This window comes from Abramis brama (assembly GCF_963993115.1).
Source record: "Abramis brama genome assembly, chromosome: 13".
Taxonomy (NCBI): Eukaryota; Metazoa; Chordata; class Actinopteri; order Cypriniformes; family Leuciscidae; genus Abramis; species Abramis brama.
The window spans coordinates 7,241,808-7,254,167 of NC_139975.1; positions in this window are offsets into that span (position 1 = coordinate 7,241,808).

Here is a 12,360-nt window from a genome sequence, read left to right on the forward strand (position 1 = left end):
AGCCTATATAAAATAGAAACGTAGGCTATATACAATAAAAAATACTAAATCAATTAAATTATATTTATAACCATACACATAGAAATAGTATGTTTTTATATAATTGTAATAACTTTTTTTATACTTGTTTTCCAATTCAACACAATTCTCATTACATTCTGTTCACATAGGACGGTATAAAAATATGAAGGATATGAAGGGGAAAAAAGGCTAAATAATTTAAAAATCCATGTCTAATAATAATATTATGTTATAGTTCTGAGGGGAGAAAAGTTCAGTAAGATGCTTTTTCAAGGAAATAAAAATAATTGTAAATAATTCTATATGTAATATATACAATGTAATATATATGTTATATATGTAATATATAATTATATATTAGGCTATATGGACAGCAATGAGACAGTAAATTGATCAAAAGTGACAGTAAAGATATCTATAATGTCTATTCATCAAAGAATCTGAAAAAAAAAAAAATGTTGCATTTTTGTAGGCCTGTTTATTCTGAAACGTCTTAGCTTTTTGGTTGACGTCACCTCCGCTTGACCGAGGGGAGTTTAGTCATACACACACATCGACTGCAAACACGCATTCAGGTCTGAAACACCCACTTTTCATGATTCAATCAATTCCCAATGGGCAAAATAACTTTTGATTTGAATATTCTTGCTTAAAGTGACGTAAAACGGGTTGTGAATGTTGAACAAACATCACACACACACACACAAATGGACAGTAAAGGCCTATCAAATGATATTAAAATCAAATGATAGTGCATGCAATGATGATAAACCTTCAGATTTTTTCCCCCGCCTGAGCTAAATGTGTGTTTTCAAAACTCAACTAATGATGGCTATAACCTAGCCTACCTACCGTAGAAATACCTCTGATGTGCGAATGGCGAGAGAACAGATTAATATTTCATAAACAGTATCACTGCTGTGCGCGAGGCGCTGCAGAGTTTTGGGAAGCTGCTCTGTAACTCCAGTCGATATTTTATGTCTGTCGTCTCTGTAGTGACCAAACCGGTCTAGAATTTTTTACATGAGAGGAATTGATATTCCTCCCTCTCTCTCTCTCTCTCTCTCTCTCTCTCTCTCTCTTTTGCTTCTACAAAGACCACGACTGTTTTGCCGTTACACTCAGATGCTCTGAAGAAGCTTCGTGGAGGAAGGTGGGGGGTTTCTCTGTGCGCGAGGAGGACAGGGGTACTCAGGCATCGTAAACCTTTTAAACACACATGCGCGCACGCACACACACACACACGCGCACAATTCCCTGCTGCAGTGGGATTCTCTGAAGGGAGATAAAAAAGACTCTGTTGTGCGCGGGAAGAGAGAGAAGCCCATCACCACCTCCACCACTGTCACCCAGGGAGAAAAAAGAGAGAGAGAGAGAGAGAGAGAGAGAGAGAGAGAGAGAGAGAGAGAGAGAGAGAGAGAGAGAGAGAGAGAGGGCGAAAAAAGTGTTGTGGCGGTCTAGCGGTGTAGGCTGAACCTCGGCTCCAGTGACCCCTGGCGAGAGAGAGAGAGAGAGCGCTGTATGTGTGTGTGTGTGTGTGTGTGTGTGTGTCGCTGCAACATGTGACAGGGCTACACACACACACACACACAGGCTCACCCCCTCAGGCAAGAGCGAAACGGTCTGCAGCGAAAGCGCCAGTGTGTGTGTGTGTGTGTGTGTGTGTGACCGAATCCGTTTGGCGAAAACAATCCCTTCTGTGTGTGCGCGCGTCTCTATACGTGGAGCTGCGTGTGCGTGTCCGTGCGTGCGTGTCTTGCAGTGAACGGTCTACTGCGTTTTTCCCTCCATGATTAATCAGAGCGAGGGCAGGAGGCCGAGGGCCGAAGGGACTGCGACAGCTCCAACGCTCTTAACCCTTTACTGCCCACACACACATACTGGAGATCCACACTAAACACAACCTGTAATATCACCAACACCGAAACCATTGCAAACTAATTAGCTGGGACTTATAGCACAAACACCATTAGAGAGTAGGCTAATGGTGAGCAACAGCGTTTTAGCATTAGGGATTTTAACAATTCTTTAATAATTCACCAGCTAACAACATTCTCAGAACTTTAGCTAACGTCCTGGCAAGATTTTCTGAAAATTATGAACAAAAGTTCTTCCAGTAACATTAATAGAATGTTCTTTCAAAGTTATCTGGTCTTATTGTTCTTAAAACGTTAGCAATTTTTTTTATTATTATTTAGGCTATAGGCTAGTCTACACGTTTTAGTTGGACGTTTTTTTTAACATTTTATAAATGATACTTGTTTTAGAATGTTCAGAAAACATTCAAAAGTAACATTCTCATAATGTCTGCAGAATGATATCATGAAATGTTTCCTTAACGTTCGCATAACTAAGAACGTTTTTGAACATTTCTAAAACGTTTAAAAAGAGGACATTCAGAAAAAAACTTTTTCATAACTTAATGGGAATGTTAGCAAGAAAAACGTTCTTAGAACATATTTTGTTCTAAACCAATCAACTTTAATTTGAATCAAAACATTACAAACTTTGATTTGAAGCAAACTAAATGTATTTATACTGTTTTTATACTACACTGTTAGACTTTTCAAGGGTCTTTTACAGTAACTTACTGGCAACGTCACAGTGTTAGACGTCACAGAAAATTTCCATGATGCAATGGGAATCACAGTTATTTACTGTAAAGAGAAATAGCAGTATAATACTGGGGGATTTAAAGTAAATAACTAGAAATTACAGAAAAGTCTAACAGTGTATGTCAATGGGGTCCAACTTTTTGGTTATCCATATTCTTCAAAATATCTTCTTTTGTGTGGAAATCTTTTGGAACATTATAGATATCTTTGCTGAATATAAGTGTTAATTTCTTTAGAGAAAAAAATATATATATATACTTTGACCCTAAACATTTGAACGTTAGTGTGCATCTGATCTCTGATGAGTGAAAAACTGCACCTGACAATCAGCATAGCACAAACCCAGAAATCCCCTGCAGACATGTGAAAGACTATTTCAAACACATACATCACATGTCTGACATATTGAAAACCAATCACAAGACCACAAAGGCACCAGGGCTGTCAATAATCCCGCCCCTTTGATTTGATTACATACAAAATTGGAGTTTTGTAGCTTTTAGTCTATATAATAGAGCTTTTCATGTCATATTCTAGTTTACTTAACAGAATAATGCTTTAGCAGATATACAATACCATTGTAAAGATTTGATTTAAAATTCAAAAGATTTGAGTCAGTAAGAGTTTTTAGAAGTAGGTTTATTAATACTTTTATTCAGCAAGGATACATTAAATAGATGAAAAGTGACAGTAAAGACATTTATAGTGTTACAAAAGTTTTCTATTTCTAATAAATGATAAATAAATATTTGAAATTTGTATTTATCAAAGAATCCTGAAAAATATGTCATGGTTTCCACAAAAAAAAATGTTAAGCAGCACAACTTTCAGCTGCATTTTTGTGTACATTTTCTAGCATTTTAAAGCATTTAAATAAATCATTTTGGTACAGCTCTGTTTATGCAGCACATATCAAGTGAATTTCACTCTCAAAATATATAATCTATAAATTACATAATCAACAGAATATCAGTTTTTAAAAGTGTTTGCTCTGTTTGACCTATTAGAAAGACAATTGGAGACATGCGTCCTTTAATAAAATATATTTAAAATCGACCTATTTATGTTATCATTCTTTATTAATGCTCATTTTTATATATTTTTATTAAATTTTAATTTATTTATTTATGGCAATATAAATACAATTATGACAATTCTGTCACTTCGGTTATATAAAGCGACTGTCGCTCTTTTACTGTCACTGTCTACACACCAGTGTATTTCTCTCTCCTAACAGAACTGAACTGAACTGTGTGAATGTAGCCGTATTCACACTAGAATCAAAAGCTTCTCCACAGGGTTCAATTCAACTATTGAAATGCGTCATCGGAACAAAAATAAATATTTTCACCTCGTACGCTCAATATATACCCCACTGGGTCTTTGAGGTCCAATTATGATGTCATACACAAAATAATGTGTAATTAATAACAAACACTGTGACCTGTCAGAGAGACAGAAAAAAGCATTTTCAGCTGTTCTGTATTTTGGTTTCCTGCTGATGCCCACAAAATGACAGTGACCAATTTTTGTCTATTTAAAAAAAGGATGAGCCCTTCAATATGTTCAGAACCAGCTTCCTGTTTTAGATAGGAAATGCATTAACCAGGAAGAAAACTGTGCTAATCCTGGGGTCTTTAAGAGTGAATCATGACTGGAGACTATGACTAACACCTCTGAGTCTTCTCCTATAATGCCTGATGAGTTTGGAGAACACCTGACAAGAGATCAGAGACCATTCCTTCACAGAATCTCTCCAGATCCTTCAGATGTTGGTGCTTCTTCTCTTCAGTTCACCCCACTCATTTTCTATAGGGTTCAGTTAAGGGGACTGGGACGGTCATGGCAGAAGCTTCATTTTGTCCTCAGTTACACATTTTTGTGTTGATTTTGATGTTTGTTTTGGACCGTTGTCCTGATGGAAGATCCAACCACGGCCCATTATAAGATTTCTAGCAGAGGCAGTCAGGTTTTGATTTTTTTATCTGTTGGTATTTGCTAGAATCCACGATACCATGTATCTGAACAAGATGTCCAGGATCTCCAGCAAAAAAAAAAGGCCCACAACATATAAGATCCAGCAGTATTATTTAAAGCTACACTGTGTAGGATTTTCGGTTTCACTTTATTTTGATGGTCCCTTTAACACGTTCTGTTGACTATAAGTAATGCTGCACCTACATGTCTACTAACTCTCATTAGAGTGTTAGTTAAGTATTAGTAGTCTGGTAGGGTTATGGTTAGATTAAGTTGACATGTAGTTGCAAAATTACTGTTGGAGGACCATCACAATAAAGTGTTTGCAGATATTAAGCAGACAGTCTACTTATACTCCAATGAAAGTTAGTTGACATATAGTTGCAAAGTTACTTATAGTCAACAGCACGTTCAAAAGGGACCATCAAAATAAAGTGTTACCGGATTTTCTCCCATCTAGCTGTGAAATTGTTTATGATTACCAACTGAATATTACTTTAGCCCCTCCCATTCCGAGGGCGTTTTAACTCCTACGGTGGCCGTATTATTTCAAATCTGCCGGCAGTCGCGAGTAATCGCCCCCTCGCATTCGTCACGGTGCCACTGAGTGTCAAAACGCGAAAGGCGAAGCTTGAATTTCCAGGTATGTCCCTCTTTGTTGAATGTATTTTCAAGATGGATGCGCAACATGGCTTCCGCTATTCGAGCGACTCGCTCGTATGTATTCTAAATGGCAGATTCTACGCTTACGAGAATACTTGATTAGTTGGTAGAAGTAATTACACATTAATGAGCACATATCATTTTGAAAGAACAAAGTGTTTTTTGCTAAGAATCAACTTAACAAATTACACAGTGTAGCTTTAACCGTAGGCATGGGGGACTTTTTATCCCTGTTTGCACCAAACACATCTGGTGAGTTTGCTGCCAAAAAGCCCTTTTTTTGTTTCATCTGACCATAGAATCCGGTCCCTTTTGAAGTTCCAGTCGTGTCTGACAACTGAATATGCTGGAGTTTAGTTTTGGAGGAGCGAGGAGGATTTTTCTTGAAACCCTCCCAAACAATATGTGGTGATGTAGGGGTTGTTTGATATATATATATTTTTAAGCGTTCTGACCTTCAAGACTCAAGTAATCTCTGCAATTCTCCATCTGTGATCCTTGGAGAGTCTTTGGCCACTCAAACTTTCCTCCTCACTGTTCATTAAGACAATATAGACACACGTCCTTTTCCAGGCAGATTCGTAACATCTTTAGTTGATTGGAACTTCTTAATGCCCTGATGGTCAAAATGGGGATTTTCAATTCTTTAGTGATTGTCTTATATAATAATTGTGGCCATCGTGTTTTGGAGAAAAACACTTATTTCTTAATGTGATTTCCCCCCCACTTTCAATTCTTTTACTTAAATGAAAGGTTAGATTTTTGAGAAATCTTTCTTTATTATATATATATATATATATATATATATATATATATATATATAAAAGAAAGAAAGAAAAAAAAAAAGAAAAAAAAAATATTATTTTTATTTAAGCAAATCATTTAAACCAATTTGGCTGGAAATTCACCCAAACATTATTTATACTTTACATAACCATATAGCAATGTCAAATCCACAGCAGGATGTCTTAATGTCTTAACTTTTGTGCCAGGCAAACTCCTTTGACCTATAATATTTACTATATTAATATATAAGATTTAATATTTCAATCATTTAACAACACATTTCCATGTTCACGGTTTTGTGATCCATTTCAAATGGATTTTTTTTCTTTTTTTTCCATTTATTTATAAATAAATTTCTTTTTTTTCCATTTATTTTCATTTTATATTTGTATGATTAAATAAATTATTAGCTTTTCATTCTTGGGAAACCTTGATCCACTGAATAAAGAAAATACATTATAATTTATTTTAAAATAAATATTAATATTTTACAAATAAAAATAGTACCAAATATTATTTCACAATATTCTTCTTCTTTTTTTAAATAGGAACTTTATGGATGCAAACCAAAATTTAAAATTGTTCATTAAGTCATAATATTCATAATTAAATTAAATTAAATTTATATTTTAAATTTAATTCATATTTATATATTTTTATCTAAAATCTAAATTGACAATTCTTGTTTTTTACGGAATATTACAGTAATTATTATAAATGATTTATCCATGCACATCATTATTTTATTTTTTTAAATTCATGTGTCTCATAATTTTTACTCCCTCTCGCAGCATCTCTTCTCTTCTCTGATGATGTGTTTACTGGCGTGAGGGCGGGGCAACCTGTCACTCACATGAGATCCACCAATAGCAAACCACAACCATCCAATCAGTTCTCTATGGACAAAATCCAGTCCCGCCCTACATTTTTTCTTGTTAGAGAATCCATTTCACTCTGATATCCATTACAGTAGGGAAGAAAAGATTATCGCAACATTCATGCCGACTCTAAGCAAACGAAGTTTAAAGGCGTTGAACTATAAAACATCCAATAAAAGGCTATTTATAAGCAAAATTTGTGATTGCACATCAGTTGGGCTCTTTATTACAACTTTTCCACCACTTCCTGAGCCAGTCAATTGCCAGAGACGATATGTCCGCTCTTTGACAACTAATTCTGTTCACCCGTGACCTCTAAACAGAAAAATGCTGTTAAATCTACAAAAAAGGCTGTGAAAGTGCCTATTGTCATTATTTTTTGCTGTTTTCCACACATACACACACTCAAACGACGTCATCATGAGTCATTCCATAGAGATGAGAACCTCTACCATAAACTACATAAAACACAACCACTGCCTCTGCACACACACACTATGCGGCCTTGTCAATAAACAACACTCTTTGTTTCTCATTACGTCACAGTTGTTTTGATCAGAATATCCAGTCATGAGGGGGGATGATGCTGAGGAAACGAAATAGAAGAGATACCTGTGCAAGCGAACAGATAAAGAGAGAGAGGGAAGGAACTGTACCACCAGCAGGCCCCTACAGATCTGCCAAACCGCTAGAAGAAAAACCCTGTTTTATTTATAGTGCGGCGTATCCATGGAAACCCGAGAGGTCACTGCAAGCTAGACCTGTATTTCACCCTTGCTCAGGGGAGTAGGATTTCACGGAGAGGCGCTTAGATGTGTGTGCGTGTGCATTTGTGTGTGTGCGTACGTGTGTGTTTGCGCACAACGCGGAACCGTGACTGATGGTGGTCACGCAGTCCCTAGAGCAGGCAGCCAGGCCCGGTGCATGCTGGGATGTGTGCACAGGAGGCAAGAGAAGCACAGGCAGAAATTGCGTCTTTCTCGGTGCCGTACATCAGAGACGTTTTTGTTCGTCCAAACACGTTTTTTGCTCTGTGGGAGAGTGCCGAAGTATCAAATCTCACTGCATTAGTCAGGGTTGAGCACAAGGTTTCATGTGATACATGCAAAATTTCACCACGAAACGTTTAAATGCCAAGTATTTTGTAACTAATTTTTACATAATTGCAAATTCTACATTTAAATTTAGCTCTCTGTGATGTAACTAAATAAACATCCTGCACAGTTTGATGAATGATGAATTAAATCATCAAATGCATCAAATTATGAGGCTTTTTGAGAAGAGGTGTGCTCTTACTTTTTAAAGTGTTAAGATTTATGGGGTTTTTTTTTTCTGCTTTGTGGATGATAAAACAGGTGAAAAATCTCATAGGCTTCCATTGAAGGAGCCATATGCAGGGTCAGTTTCTTTATAGACACACACCTTAACGTCTTGGCTACAAAAAAGCTACTGAACATTAACAGATATTAGTGTACAGTTCATTTAACACACGTTAACCCAGAAGCATATTGTCACATATCATTGGGATTGTTGTCATAATGTGAATCTATTGTTTATTGAAACTGATTAGAAAATAATTATAAGTAATTTATTTTAATTATAAAATATTAGTTAAAGCATGTCTTCCATAAAAACCTGCATTTAAAATGTATTACAGAGTATTCAATGTCTTTATAGCAAAATGCCACCAGTAAAACAGCCATGCACAAAAAAAAAAAACATGCATTAATTACAGATTCACAGCAAAAACATGTTTTGGGCATAAATCAATTGTATAAACACTGCCAATTGTAAATACATTGTCAATTGTAAATACACTGCCATTCAACAGTATGGGCCAGACCAATTATTTATATATAATACTAATACTTCTATTAAGCTGGGAAGGTCACAAAAGATTTCCATTTCAAATGGAGGCTGTTCTTTTGAACTTTCTATTCATCAAAAAATCCTGAAAAAAATGTATCATGGTTTCCACAAAATATTAAATAGCACAACTGTTTTCAACAGCTATTTTAAATTGTAATAATATTTCACAATATTAGCGTTTTTTTCCTGTATTTTTTGATTAAATAAATGTAGCCTTGATGAGCAGAAGAGACTTCTTTCAAAAACATTATAATGTCTTATAATGTATAATGCCGACCCCAGAAAATAATAAAACCACCCAGAATATGTCCAATCTAGTATTTTTATTTAATCTCTGAAACTCTTAAATTAATTCATTTTATGAGACAAATCCTACACACACACAAAAAAACTGTTTTAAGTTTTCAATCCCTGCATTGCATCAGCTCTAAGTTTACATCGATGAAAGACAATTTCCCTAACAAGGACACAACTGCCTTACGAATGCCGTCTACCTGAGAATCATTAAAATAACTACCACATTTTCTAGACAAAAATCCCCACAGTTAAGCAATCATTATTTAGGTTGCAAATCCCAAGGCCGGATGTAAAAACTAAAACTAAAAGTCTTCTGAAAGTAGACGCTGAAGTAAAACAAATGCATGAATTAGGAAAAGGCTACTCCACAATACCCAATTGTTGGATGTCCCAGTGGGTTCTGTTGTTCAATTATCAAGCACATCAAACAACCGAGTTGCCGTCTTGAAAAAAGAACGCCCTGTGCCAACGAGGGACACATGTGAGAGAAACCGCGGAGGAGCCAACGATCGCTTTGAAGGAGTTACAGAGTTCATCAGCTGAGAACAGACTGAAGGTGCACCAGTCAAGCATATCAAACGCTCTGACACTAGCCTGTATGGGAGGGTGGCACAAAAGAAGCCATTACTCAAAGGAACCATGTGAAAGCATGTTCAGAGTTTGCCAAAAAGCTTAATAGCGTCCCGCTTACAATGTGGGAAACGATTTTGTGGTCAGATGAAAACGAGATATACGGCGTTTTAGGGAAAATTCAAAGCAATTTATGTGGTGTAAAATAAATCTAACCTCGCCACAAAAAAAGCACCATGCCTAGAGTGAAATATAGTGGGAATTGCATCATATTGTATGGCTGTGTTTTATCAGCAGGGACTGGACATCTTGTTAAGATAGAAGGAAGGATGGATGGTGCAAAATATAGAGAGATACTGGTATGAATACAATACAACACTATATGTCACTGATTTGATAGTAATACAGATTCTATTCGTAGATTCAAAGCTGAAATGGAATCGGAATTTGACTGAACATTCTGAAAAATAAATGCTCCATTTTCAAGTAGAACCAAAAAATCTGATGATATAAAGTATGGGAAAATGTTTAAGTTCTACAAAAGACTATCTAGTTCTTTAGAAAACCATCAATGTACTGATGCTTTAATCCAAAAACCAGCTGATATTAAAAAACTATGCGACATCAAATATTTTAATCACAGAAGAGTTATAACAACAACAAAAAACAATATATTTTGAAAAATATTTTTGTGCATACAATGAAAGTTAATGGGGTCAGATTTTTTTCTTTTATGTTATCTTTTATGTTCCACAAAAGAAAAAACTTTAATTTTTGGTGAACTGTCTCTTTAAGAGAATATCAAAGATCCCAACATTCCACAGGATCATATAATTTTCCTGACACAAGTGTCACTTAATATAAAGGATAGACTGGGGCTAGTTGTCACACTTTTTACTCCTGTGAATATTTCTCAGGGTAGATTTATTGTTAAAAGTCCATTTCTGTATAGACAAACTTTATACTCTTGCACAAACTCTGTCTATAGTTCAGTGAACACACTGAGCCAATATCGTGGGGCATGTTGTCACAATGTAAACTTGCTGTTTACTGATACTAAAATACTGAATTTATGTTAAACAGATTTTTAGAATACAGTTTTATTTATACTAATCTAAACTAAAACAAAATTCATCTTCCAAAATATATCTGTGTTTTTATTTATATTTAAATGTACTATAGACTACGTACTAATATCTTTGGAACACAAATGTAACATTAAAACAATTATGAATCACAAAAACAGCACAAAAAAAGAAAAAATTCAAAAATATTTAAAACAATTTTTAACAATCTAACATAATATTCTAACATTAAAAAAACATGTGACAACTTGCCCCAATTTGACATTTATGGGGGGGAGGGGGGCTACATTGTTATGAGTGTTGACTTTCTGATGTTTTTGTCCTCTTTGTAATGAAACCAGCTCCATCAGCAACCAACAGCACAGCATGAGTGTGTGTTTGATGAGTATGTGACAGAAATCTGATTAGAGATAAAGCTGTAAACTTTGTTAGCTTGCAGAGGTGACAGCGTCAGACACGGTGGATCAGACAAACCCCCTCCTTCCCTCTCTTTCTCTCTCTCTCCCTATCTCTCTTGCTCGCCTTTAGGCCAATTCAATAAAGCCGGGCCCTTATTTACCGTCAGACGGCACGGCAACACACTGGACTGTGGTGAGAAGAACAATGGCCCCTCACAGCCCCGTCTTTACACAACACTACCCACGGCTGACGCTATCCCAGCCCAGCCCAGCCCACAGGCCCGATGCAGTGCTGATAGAGATCAGAGTCACGCTAGCTTAGTTTGAGCAATACAGAATAAGTACGGAGAATCAGTCCTGTATTTTCTGACTTTGTCATGCTCTTGTATATGGATTGTTTGCTCATAGGCTTCATTGTACGTTTATAAAAGGAATAGTTCTAATTCTATAATTGTTACTGTCATCATTTACTCACATGCTGTTTGTCTATCTCATTTTCAAGTTGAAAAATATCTAAAAATCCATAGAAACACTGCATTAGACTTGTTTTCAGAGAATGCATCTTTAATATGAATGTTTCTGGAAACACTTTATTTCGATAGTCCACTTTAGATGTTTTATTAACTATGCATAACTACATGTCAACTACCAGTCATTAGAGTACTGGTAAACTTAAAAGAGGTAGGTCACCACAAAATGAAAATTCGGTCATCATTTACTCACCCTCATGTTGTTCCAAACCTGTATGAATTTATTTCTTCTGCTGAACACAAAAGAAGATATTTTGAAGAATATGGGTAACCAAACAATAGATGGACCCCATTGACTTCCATAGTATGACACAAAAAAAAAGGAAGTTAATGGGGTCCATCAACCCCATTTGGTTACTGACATTCTTCACAATAACTTCTTTTGTGTTCAGCATAAGAAAGAAATTCATACAGGTTTGGATACAATTGCGGGTGAGTAAATGATGACCGAATTTTTTACAAATTTTGGGTGAACTATCCCTTTCAAATCTGCTAACGCTTTATTTTGATAGTCCTGCAACAGACATCTTCTGACTATAAGTCACTTTGCAACTACATGTCAACTTATTCTACAAACCCAAAGTGTTTTGCCTATAACATTAGACACAATAGACTTAAAGGTAGGGTAGGTAATTTAGGAGAGGCTAGCAAATAGCAATAGCAAGCTAGCT